General features: G+C 40.3%; 1 protein-coding gene and 1 long non-coding RNA gene across 8 annotated transcripts in view; one reads left to right on the top strand and one right to left on the bottom strand.

Moving 5' to 3' along the window:
- The window catches only part of LOC146567815 (5'-AMP-activated protein kinase subunit gamma-2-like), a 39017-nt gene that overhangs the window by 7232 nt on the left and 19285 nt on the right, over positions 1–12500 (bottom strand). The window lies entirely within an intron of this gene.
- Positions 3587–12500, top strand: part of LOC146567816 (uncharacterized) — a 9754-nt gene continuing 840 nt past the window's right edge. The window contains exons 1-4 of one of the 2 annotated variants that reach the window (XR_014893716.1): positions 3587–9891; positions 10467–10560; positions 10642–10713; positions 10836–10901. This is a non-coding gene — a long non-coding RNA (uncharacterized LOC146567816). Of the gene's footprint in view, positions 10561–10641; positions 10714–10835; positions 10902–12500 lie in introns of both variants that reach the window. The other variant, XR_014893715.1, reaches the window with a different exon arrangement.

Below are 12500 nucleotides of genomic sequence, written 5' to 3'. Positions count from 1 at the left end.
TACTAGTGGTTATGAAAAATCACTGCTCCTGAGCCTTTTTGCTCTCTACTGCCCTTCTGCCCCTTATGGTTGTGGATAGTCACTGCACCCAAGTACTTTTTGCTCTCTACTGCCCCTACTGCTTTTGGACAGTCACTGCACCCAAGAACTTTTTTGCACTCTACTGCCAACTACTGTCTTTGCCCATTCACTACAAATGAAGATAATGACAGTTTATCTAATGAAGGAGAAATAAATAGTGCTCTATCGCCTTGAAGTTCAATTCAATTTTATTTATATAGCACCAAAGCACAACAAAGGTCACCTGAGGGCACTTTATACTTTAGGGTAAAGACCCTACAAGGTAAGTTAAACATATTATTATGTCTTACTTTTAATATCTGGTCTTGGTCTACCCAAATTGGAAAGCACACCAATACAGTTTTTTAAATTAAATGCTGAAATAGAAATATTGAATATGGACTGGCCTAAACTGGGCTATGAGACAGTGCTTCAGTTCCTGAAAAATTACGACTGGATTTTCAATTTAAACTAAACAGTGTGCTAGTTAACATGGGTTTGATCAGTTAATGTGAGACAGGTTTAGAAATTATTAATGCAGCTCATCATTTCTGCCTTCTGGTTCTCATTTTAGGCGTCTCTTTTTAAACCATACTTTTATCTCTGCTATAGAAATGGCATATAAGTAACTTTTTTAGACCATTCAGTTAAAAAAAAAAATCATTTAACGTCTTGAGGGGCTGCTTTCGATTTAGTGTTACCAGCATATTTTACCAAAATATCTCCACAAATAGGAGACTGAATCTGAAAAACCACCTTGACCCTGCTTTAGTAGTGAGCTACAAATTGTGTCTACATAACATAAATATAGACAATGTGCAAGAAACTGTAGTTTTGTTTCAAGTATTTTTCAAACTATTATAAATCATACTGGTGAATTTTGATAGATTATATTAAAGCATGGGCTTCCGTACAAAGGATACATATATTGCTGTGTTCCATTTTATATTAAAACCTGGTTCCTCTACTGTAAGCTTCTATTAGTGAAAATCTACCATTAATATATAATCTGTAATGCAATATAATATTGACTCATGTGTTCTGTAATACTTTATAAAAATTAAATATGTCCCATCCATCAGAAGTGCCCATCTCATTATGGCTGCTTCCAGGAGGATAATAACCAGTGTCAAGAAGCTCAAATGATGTCAAATTGCACTCTTAAACATAACAGTTCAGTTCACTGTACTCAAATGGCCTCTTACACTTATATATATATATATATATATATATATATATATATATATATATGAGAGAGAAATGCTCTCTTTAGGGGTCACAACACCAGAGGCTCTGGTGTTGACCTCTGAGGTCATCTCTGAGGTCATGCTGTTTTCTCCCTCCTTTGTCCAGTATTTCCTCTATCCCTCTTCTGCATATGTCTGAATCATCTCAGCCTTGTCTCTAACTTTCTCTCCATACCATTCAGCATGAGCTGTCCTTCTTGTATACTCATTTCTGTTTCCTGTCCCTCCTCCTGACTCCAGATCCCTGATGTAATCCCACCCTCACCTTGAACACATCCTGCACCACCCTCACATCCAGACTTACCTCATGCAGTACCACAGTTCCTCTCTTAGCATCCCATCATATTCTTTTGCCAGATCCACAAAGACACAGTGCAACTCTTTCTGACCTTCACTATACTTCTGCATCAACACACTCAAAGCAAACATCACATCTGCACTGCTCTTTTTCAGTGAGAAGCCATGCTGCTGCTCATGGATCATCACCTCTCTTCTTAACCTAGCTTCAACAACTCTTTCTTGGTGTGTCTCAGCTTTATCGCTCTGTAGTTACTACAGCTCTGCATATCACCCTTGGTCTTGAAAACTGGTATCAGTACACTTATTCATTCCTCACTCTCCAAACTTGTGTTAAACAATCTGGTTAAAAAGTCCTCTCTGGGAGTGGGCACGATACACGGAATCCAAATTACCATCAGGGTGTACACCTCACCCCTCGCGTGGTTGCCCACCTCTCAATTTTAAATACACGTAGACATTGAGGGCTAGCAGGAGGGACTATGCGCTTACCTGCTGCTCTCTGGCAGGTAGCTCCATGCCCTCCTGGGTTTTAAATGCACCTTAGAACACACATGCATCAACACTACAATAAGCGGGTGGAAGGAGGTTTGGAGTCTTCTCTCACCCCCGTTATCTGCGGCCTGCTGGAGCGGGGGGGCTAGGAGGAGGAGTTGGCCATCTGGAGTGTGGGGCCTCCCTGCTGCTGCGGAGTCGGGGCGGTCTGCCTCTCCCCACCGCAGGGAAAAGGGTAACACCACCTGGGTCTGGGTGCAGTTCCCCCCTCCAGGGGCAAGGGTACCTAGACCCGGTTCGTTGAGTACGCTTGGGGAGTGTGATCGTGTGTACAGCGTCTCTTTATGTCTGTCTCCACGTTGGTTGAGTGTGAAGTGCATATGAGAGGATGAGGGGATGGGCGTCCAGGTACACACCGGCTCACTCCTTGGCGGCCGCTTATCGGGGCCTGGATCCTGGGGCTCGCTCGGGCCACTTCGGAGGTGGGGTGCCCCCGGCCTCTCAGCCTGGGGCTCGGTCACTCAGGCACAGCTGGCTGCCGGCGGAGCTCACGGGCGCGTCACTGCAACTCCCCCTGGCTTCTGCTCCGCGGCTGCTGAGTGAGCCCTCATCTGGGACTCTCCTCAGCTCTTACTGGGACAGTGGCGCGGCTGCCCCTCTGTTGGTCTTCCTTGGTCTCTTGTGTTCTGGGGGCCTCTGGATGTCTGGAGTTTTGATCTCCTCCATACCTGCTTCATGCCCTGGAGGACGGGGCTGTGGCCCCCCCACACCCTCTAGCAGATCATTACATGAAGGAACCTTTTAAAAAAACAAGCGCGTCCATTTACCGGTCGATCTACGTCCCTACCCTCACCTATGGCCACGAGCTGTGGGTAGTGACCGAAAGAACGAGATCGCGGATACAAGCGGCAGAAATGAGCTTCCTCCGAAGGGTGGCTGGCCTCTCCCTTAGAGATAGGGTGAGAAGTTCGGCCATCCGGGAGGGGCTCAGAGTAGAGCAGCTGCTGCTCCACATCGAAAGGAGCCAGCTGAGGTGGTTCGGGCATCTGACAAGGATGCCCCCTGGGCGCCTCCTGGGTGAGGTGTTCCAGGCATGTCCCACCGGGAGGAGGCCCCGGGGCAGACCCAGGACACGCTGGAGAGATTATATCTCTCGGCTGGCCTGGGAACGCCTTGGTGTTCCCCCGGATAAGCTGGAGGAGGTGGCTGGGGAGAGGGAGGTCTGGGCCTCTTTGCTTAGGCTGCTGCCCCCGCGACCCGGCTCCGGATAAAGCGGATGAAGATGGATGGATGGAAGCGCGTCCATGCTCACAGGTGTACACACGGGTGATCACACCCACAAACTACACCCTTTTTGGCTCCTACCTCAAAGCACACTGTGTTCTGTTGATCCTATGTGCTGCACAATAATGTTTAATATTTAGTATTTACTGTCATATTCCCATATTTCATTGTGATGTTGTTTATTCTATTACTCTTGTTCTCTTCTGCTTGTTTTCTTTTTTCTTTCTCAACAGGTGATCCAGGTGATCGATAGATGCATTTTTTTTCTTTTTCTGCCCATTCTGTTGGTTTTTGTTTTTTTTGCCCTTCTCCCCTATCCCTCTTCTCAGCTCTTTCTCTTTCTTTCTCCCCTTCTTTCCCCCAGTCAAGTCTGTCCCGTATTCAACAAGTGAAAATAAAATAAACAATAAAAGGTGAATCAAATGGACCATTACGGCAAGGCTGGGATGGTCAATTTGGTAAAGTAAATCCGTTGGGCATCTTTCTTTGCCTTTAGACAATAATTCTGATGGCAAAAGAGCCAAACGGGACAGGCAAAAAAAAAAAGTCCTCTCTCCTCAACATCTCTATACCACCACAGATATGTCATGTGGACCAACTGCCTTTCCTCTCTTCATAGCTGCCTTCACTTCCTCCTTACTTATCCCCTGCGCTTCCTGATTCACTAACTTTCCTCCATCTGTCCTCAGTTTCTGTCTTTATTAATGTCTTCATTAATGAAGACAGTGAGAGAATACTTCTATCTTCCATCTTCTCAACACACTCTCTTCACCATCTTTATCCTTAATCACTCTAACCTGCTGCACATCCTTTTCAGCTCAATCTCTGTATAGCTAATTCATGCAAGTACTGTTCTCCTTCCTTAGTACCCAGCCTCACGTACAACTCAGTATAAGCTTTTTCCTTTGCCACCTCTATCTTTGCAGTTGGCCTGGCCTCCCAGTATTCCTGTCTACTTTTATCCATCTCCCCTGACTATCGCACTTTCTCTTAGCTATTCCTTTGAGGAACTACAGGAAAGTGTCCAATCCACCACCAAGTCTCCTTGTCCTCTTTTCTCTCTCCAAAAGATACACCAAACACCTTCTTTGCCTTTCTCTCACCATTTCAGTTGTATTTTTCCAGTCATCTGGTAACACTTCCCTTCCACCCAGAGAATGTCTACTCCTCCCTGAACTAACAACTGCACAACATTCTTCCTTCTTCAGCTTCCACCATTTAGTTCTTGTCTCTGCCTTCATTCTCTTCCTCTTCTTGACGTCCAAAGTCATCCTATAGACTAGTGTCCAATGCTGCATGGCTACATTCTCTCCTGACACCACCTTGCAGTCTCCTATCTCTTTCAGACTGACCCTTCTGTTTAGGATGTAAGCCACCTGTGTACACTTTCTTCCACTCTTCTACGTCACCTTCTGTTCCTCCTTCTTCTTGAAGTATGAGTTCACCCCAGCCATTTCCATCTTCCTAATTTTGACCTTGTGCATTTCTCTGCTTAACACTATACCTATCTAACACCTCATTATCTCTCTTTCCTTCACCTACATGGCTACTGAAGTCTGCTCCAATCAACACTCTCTACCACTTTATCAAACTAACTGCAGAATTCCTCTTTCTCTTCTAACTGACATCCAACCTTCAACCTGGTCTCCTGCACACACAGTAAATCTACCTTCCTTCTCTCCAGTCATATCAGCCAGCTCTCTCCCTTTGCCAGTCATAGTACCTCCACGCTCCTGCCTGTCCTTCTCTTCGACTCCTAACATGCTTCTCCCCTATATGCAGAAAAAATAATGTTTGATCATCATCAAAAGCCAGATATTTCAAAGTTTCATCTATGAAATATCTGGCTTTCCCATCATAGCAGATGAAATACGTATTTTGCATTAAATTGCATCATTTCGCCTCCTGAAGGGCTCGCAATGAGTCCACTGTGTGTATATATATGTATTTCTTTTCCCTATGGTAATAATACTTTTAGATAAATACTAAGTACTTTTCCACTACTGATGTATATAAAGTAAAATTAGGCTGTAAAGTTAAATCTTACTTTAGATAAATCTTGGTATGTGCTTTTATAATGTGTACTAAATTGTAGTAAAACATGTCAGGGTTCCTTTGTTTCATGTGTTCTGGCCAGTACACTAAGCCTGAGCCTGAGTGAGAGCTGAGCAGAGAATTGTAGCTCACTCTGCTCCCAACTTAACTGATGCCCTGCACCTCCCCCATAGCTGCTGCAGTGGGGGAGGGGCAGGTAAATGTTTCCAGCACTTTGGCAGGTCTGAAGGCAAAAGAGAGTCCAAACCAGGACTAGCAAAGTGTACCTAATATAGCTGTTTAGTGTGTGTGTAAAATAAATAAATAATATGGTAATGGCTCTTTCCACTACTGATATATATAAAGTTTAATTAGACTGTAAAACTAAATCTTACTTTAGATAAATTTTATTTTGTGATTTCATAATGTGTACTAAACTGTAGTTAAAATAAATGTCAGGATTCCTTTATTTCACATATTGTAGCCTGTAAATCAGGTTTGAGAGTCAGAGCTGAGGAGAAAACTTTGGCTCTCTCTGCTCCTCCATCAGTGACCCTCCCCCCGCGCACCTGCACTGCAGCTCTCAAACTTTTGCAGGGCATGTGACGTCATTCAGTCCACAGTCGGAGTAGCCGTTTAAGTGGAGCTCTGAAGACTGCAAAGCACGCTTTCTGCAGGTAAGATTTCACATTTTTGCTATATGAAAACTGTGCAAATGTTGTCTTTCTAAGAAACGAAAGAAAAAGGTATCTTACATTAAGTTTAATTTTTTTTTAACTTAATGACATGGCAGTAAATATACTTTTTTTTAATTGAACAATGCATAAAGTTCGTCTCAATCTATATTTTATTACAATTAACTATGCATAATTTTTCTTATAATTGAACATAGGAACAAAAACCGATTCCTTCGTGATATATTTAACACTAAATTTTATGCCAAACCTACCGTCCCCTCCCCCTCAATTTCTGGCAATTTCTATCTGTATTTCTCTTCAGTCTCGCTCTTAGAAATATAAAATTAACGTAAGAAATAATTATCGGATCTGGTTTTCAGTTTAAAGGGGAAAAATGTACACTTAATTACAGTAAAAACATGATTTTTGCAAGAAAACATGAAGTTAGAGATTTTTCACGGTTTCAGTGAGTAAAAGTCTAAAATGAAAAATCCTATGCAGTGTTTTGGTTGCAGACCTGTGTGAGTTCCAGCCTTTTAACAAGACAGCTTGTTGTAACTTTAGTGCAGTTTGTTTGATAACAGCATTTGGATTATTTTGTAAGTGATTTAAGTGTTAGTCACATGTTTAGTGAGAGCTGTTAATTATAGATTTAATTTATTTAACAGGTATTTTCATTAGAAAACTGCGTTTCCCAGAATCCTTTGTGGTAGACAAAAGTTACTCTGGGTTTTTAGCTAGCAAAGAAAGTTTTGGGAAGCCATTATATGTTGCTCTGATGTCGAGCAGTTTATTTGTTGTACATTCCCCCTTTTGAAGCCTTATATAAAGACTATCGTTTCTCCAATTGATGTCCGATCCATTTTTTTGGCTAAGTGGATTCGCCACAACACAGCTTAGTGGAATGCTTTTTAATTCTTCACAAACTTTATTAAAGATAACAAGCGGCCAAACTGTGGTTTGTACCGTTTTATTTAGGGTATCTCTTTAAGGCATTTTATAGCTTGACTGGGTTTTGTCCCCTTCTTTTTAAGTCACAATTTTAGCCTAGATTTAGTCGAAAGGCACTTTTATTCCGAGCGCTTTAATCTTTTGTTAAAACCCAACCTCAGTTGCCCAGCTATAACATCTATCAAGTTAGCATTTCAAAATATGTAAAGGAAACGACTGAAGTGTGACGCATGCGCGTAGCAATGCTTTAACTTTTGTTGTCTTAAAGTGTTTACAATCCAAAATGCTTGAAATCATTGTCCTCCTTTATCCATCAAATATAAACGTTCCCACGTGTTTACGCCAACATGGAGTTTTATGTTGGTGTCGATGTTTCAGTGACTGAGCAGCGTCTGTCCGTCCAGTATATTTACTGACGTAGCCGCACATCAGCATGACCCAGCTGAGCAGCGTGCTCCGTTTAGCCTCGTTTGTCTTATTCCTCTCATTTGTTTTTCACCGTCAAACATAACTGGACAGAAGGCCTGGTGTTCTGTTGCTGAAGTGGGCTTCAGATAGTGTTTTTCTGTGGAACATCAAGGCTGTCATGTAGTATTAATTTGGCTATTCAAAGCAAATAATGTACATGCTTATACAAAATATAAGCCTTTTGTATAGTGTGTTATAATTGTGCCTTCCAACAATTGAAAGTGTGTTTATGTGTTGTCTCTTTGGCTGCTATGTTTTAGTGTTATAATAAGACTCACCTTGGAGGAAACAATAACATGCTGTCCTAATATTGCTTTATGTACAGAGAGTAATTAATAAAAGTATGTTAAAAAAGGAAATGATGTCACTCTAACAGTGTAGCCATCAGAAGGCATATAAGCTTTCCTATATGACACTCTGTTTTTTAAATGCCTAATACTACTATATCTAAAACGGGTGAAACGTTGTGATGCTCCATGTTTTTTTTTTTGTTTTACTTTAAATTTGATAGAGTTGTAGGTCACAATTTTTACAGCAGGTTCACCTGCATGAGCGCTCACTGCTAAGACACCTGTATATTTATTGAGGTGAGCTACTGTAAATGAATGGGTAATGGGCTGCATCAAAACTGTTGGTGCACTTTTACTGTATCACCTCCAAGTCATTATTGACTGTAACTGGATTATTTAACTGTAACTGAGAAGTAACTTTGACTTTTGTCTTTGGTATTAGGTGAAGGAAGCCACGGCAGGAAGCCAAATACAGGTATGTGCCTTCTTATCGAATATTTGAACATGTAGTCTTTAATCGTTACTGAATCGTACGTAGGAGTGTCAAACAACAGACCAAACAACAGATACTACAAACTATAATATGCATTAAGAATCATTATCAGTTAAGGTGGGAATAGGTGATTCTTAGATCAGACGTGATTGTTTTCTAAATGTGATTCTTTGTTGCTTATAATATGAACAACTGCTGCTAGAACAATACTCATGTGCATCACATCGGCCCCACGTTCTGCATAAAATGTAAATAAAATAGGCATTGATCAGAAAATCATTTGAAGCCTCTTTACCTGAAAATGGCACAAGGACAACACATGGTTGAAACTCAGCATTTTATAATATAAATGATGTAAGCCAGATATGAGAAACAGTCCCAAACAGACAACAGAAACAGGAGACAAAGACAAAAAGTTGTTGAACGTAACTTTTGTTTGCAGCCTGTGTCCTCATTGCAGACCTGTGCAGTCCTCTGCAGTCTGATACCACGGTCATACCACAACATCTTATTTTACTTACAGCCAGGAATACACGAGCTCAGTGAAGTCTTATAACTTTAAAAACATATCTTTTCACATGTGAAAATTTTTGTTATTAAGCAGGTTGAAATGATGAGCAGATTTTCAAATGACAAATTTATTTGGATATATTCAATTTATTTATGCAACAGATAGTTTGATCCACTGAGAATTTATTTTACATTTAATTTCATGTATAACGTGTTTACAAACACCGTCTCATGGTATATAATCAAGCAATAGGACAAAGTCAGCATCACACCAGTGGTATGTTTTAAAGAAATTTTTGGTTGATGATTTTAATAAATGTATTTTTCTGAAACAAATTAAAAAAAATGCTTATTAACCAGGTTTCCCACATGCTCAGTGATCTTATGGTCGTATTTAGTTTTTGGCTTTGTTAGCTTCCAGCTGGAAGCTGATGTCACTTAAATCCCTGTTTGGAGAAACAGCTTTTCCTGTTCAGGAGAGAACATGTAGAATTCCTTGCTAGAGGACCTCAAACTGAATCCTGACTGGCATAATCTTAAATTTAAATGGGCACTGGTTTTAAAATAAGATTAGTCTTCTATTCATGATCTCCTGCTTGTTGTTTTATGGTGCATTGTTAGTGTTGTGTACTTTAACCTCCTTGGACCTGGTGTCCACATATGTGGACATCACATTTTGGGTTGTCTCGACCAAAATACTAAATTTTGCTCTACAAGGACATTATACTGCCACTGTTCTATCGAAATTTAAAACAAATGCCCTCGTATGTGGATCTCACTCCTCTCAGAAACAAGAGAGGTAAAAAAAATTCAGATAATTCTTTGTTTTTACATCAGGTCCCAATCAGCCCAAATAGCAAAGAGAAATTAAAAATGGCATGAAAGAGTTCAGGTCATAGGAGGTTAAAGCTCATGACAATAGAAATTAGCTTAGGTTATACATTTTACAGTAATGTCATGTTATAGACTTCTCTCTTCATAAAAAATGTCCAAATATAATTGTATCCTTTCAATATTTATTTCTTACATTGCAGACGATAACGTGGCGCTCGCATGCAGTGATAATGGCTGTTCTGATAGTGGTGGTAAGTGTTACCTGCTCACTAGTACAGCTGTTGGTATACTGCCTCATGAATAAGCTGCATTTTTGATAAACTGCTATGCAACTGCAAGTTATGTATGTGACATTGACTAATATTAGAGAGTGACGTTAACCTGTTAGCTTGGGTTCCTAATGGTAAAATGAACTGGGTGGCATGTTACAGCCAAAGAAACACACTGTTGGCCTAGTTCAGTGCTCAGTAGTCTATACAACAGATAACACTTGATCATGTACACTCACTCTATAGTGAGCTTTTTTATTACAGCAAGAACTAGACTCACAACACATGAAAAAAGGACATCTCAGAGATTTGTGGTTTTATCACCACGACCCAGATTCTAAATTAAAAACTGTTACATTTGTCCAGTGCATGTTTACACAAATGGCACCTTTGAATGGTTGTGCTGCATTGTTTTAATTATCTTAACTAAAAGAAGAGTAATTTCATTTCTAGGATGACATAGTGACACTTGGAGAAGTTAAGATTGCTCCTTTGCACGTTGTTGTTGCATCTTTGTTTTTTGTCATATTTGTCAACAATACTGTTTGTGTTTGAAGTTTTTTGTGACTCCAGATGGCTAATATTTGACATAGCAGCTACTCCGTGTCCCCCAGAGAAATGAAAAAGGAGGAGGCAGTGAGATGGATGAAGGTCAGGTTTTTTACAGAGTCATTCAGTACAAAAACACAGTGAATTAGGAAGATGTGGCACATGAATGTTTCTGTTTTTCAGGTGGAAGTTCTGAGCATTTCTCCTCTCAAAAGAGACCGGAGCCCACCAGTGAAGAGAGTTCAGATGTAGATGGTGAGTTTAAGCTTTTGTCTGAAATGTAGTGACACTGTTGTATGTATTCTACTCAAATTCTATTCCAGTACAATCTGCTTTGTACAATAACAGCTACCATTGTTTGTGTGTTTCTGTTTTAGAAGAGAGCAAGGAAGCAAGACTGGCTTTGAGGAAAAGGGGAAAAACCAAAGTGGCCAAAGCAAAGGGTGAGATGTTTTAAGCTTTAAATGTATTTAAAATTTTCTGTTTGCAGTATATGAATCAGGTTGTAGACATGACTTTATTTCCTTATAGTTTTGTCCTCTGTGGCAGAATATATGCCTACACAAACACAAAACTCTTGATAATATTGATCCAGAATTATTTTGTTGGTAATTAGAAAAATTATTGAAAATGTTTAAGTATTGCTTTACAGTAAGTTGAAGAGGAGAATTCAGAGGGGGTGGAGATGGGTGTCAGGGGTGATGTGTTATAAAAGGAAAGCAGCAAGAGGGAAAAGAAAGGTTTACAAAATGGTAGTGAGGAAAGCTATGACGATTTTCATTGGGAATGACCAGGATGGACAGGATTAGAAATGACTACATCATAGGGACAGCTCAGGTCAGAGGTTTGGAGACAAAGAGAGACAAGGCTGAGATGGTTTGGACATGTGCAGAGGAGGCTGCCAAGGGATGTTGATGATGGAGCTGCCAGGCAGGACGAGAAGAGGAAGACCTCAGAGGAGGTTCATGGATGTGAAGGAGGACAGGCAGAAGGTTGGTGTGACAGAGGAGGATGCTGGTATAGGAGGAGGTTGAGGAGATGATCCGCTGTGATGACCCCTAAAGAGTTCAGCTGAAAGAATGATTGCTTCACTTTTATTGTTACATTTATGATTTGTTAGGCTACCTATTCTGGTGAGTGACTAGTTTAACCTGCTGTGTTGCGTGAGTTCACACTTTGCAAGAACAGCACTACAAAACACATGGCAGGGTTCTGCAGGTCATTTCACAAGTCTGGAATTAAAAAAAAAAATGCAGGCTGAAAATGTCTTGTTATATTATCATAGAAAATACCTGTTTAAGGTCCTATGATTTACCAATTAAAGACAACTACTTTATCTCAATGTTATTTTTTTTTTACAATGCGTATTTTAGTTTCCACCAATTACACACACAGATGTTGTGTTTTAAAATCAAAATTTGTAAAGTGAACTAGATTGACAGTATGGACCATTTTCAGTGAGAGGTTTGTGAAAAGACAGCAAGAAACGGCAAGTACAAGCAACAAAGCTCATCGAGTAGACTACATTAGGCTTCAAACTTTCCTTTTTGCTAAAGCATATATTTCAGGCTGGACCAGGTGACCCTGAATCCTCCCTTAGTTATGCTGCAGTCTGTTTTAATATCTTCATATTTGCCTAATACTATACTTTTATCTTTTGAAAAATCAGCTTCTGTTTCCAGTACGCTTTTCAATAATCATTAGTGAACAGATGCTCACAATGCCACCCCTTTCATGCGACCATGCAGGTTAAGCTTTTTGTGACCACTTATCCAGATCGCCACTTTCAGGTTAAGTGAATCCAGATTATGGAAAGATAGCCTTGATGTGTTGAATGTGCTTTGTAGTACAGGCCTTATGACTAATGATAGACAAAACTTAATTCTGCTCTTTGGTATTGTATCTGTGCGCCAGTCGCAAAACTGTGACAGTTTGTCAAATAAAACGCATAAATTCAGATAAAATGAAAAGATCATGTCAATCAGTTATGTTTGGTTCTGAATCATGATCTAGGTAATTTGTTACATTGTCAAGGATATTAG

This window comes from Mchenga conophoros, linkage group LG9, assembly GCF_057382185.1.
Source record: "Mchenga conophoros isolate Kocher_MC1m ecotype Shallow Benthic linkage group LG9, M_conophoros_male_GT1.1, whole genome shotgun sequence".
Taxonomy (NCBI): domain Eukaryota; kingdom Metazoa; phylum Chordata; class Actinopteri; order Cichliformes; family Cichlidae; genus Mchenga; species Mchenga conophoros.
Note: the sequence above shows the minus strand (reverse complement) of the source record. Positions and strands in the feature narration are given on the sequence as shown.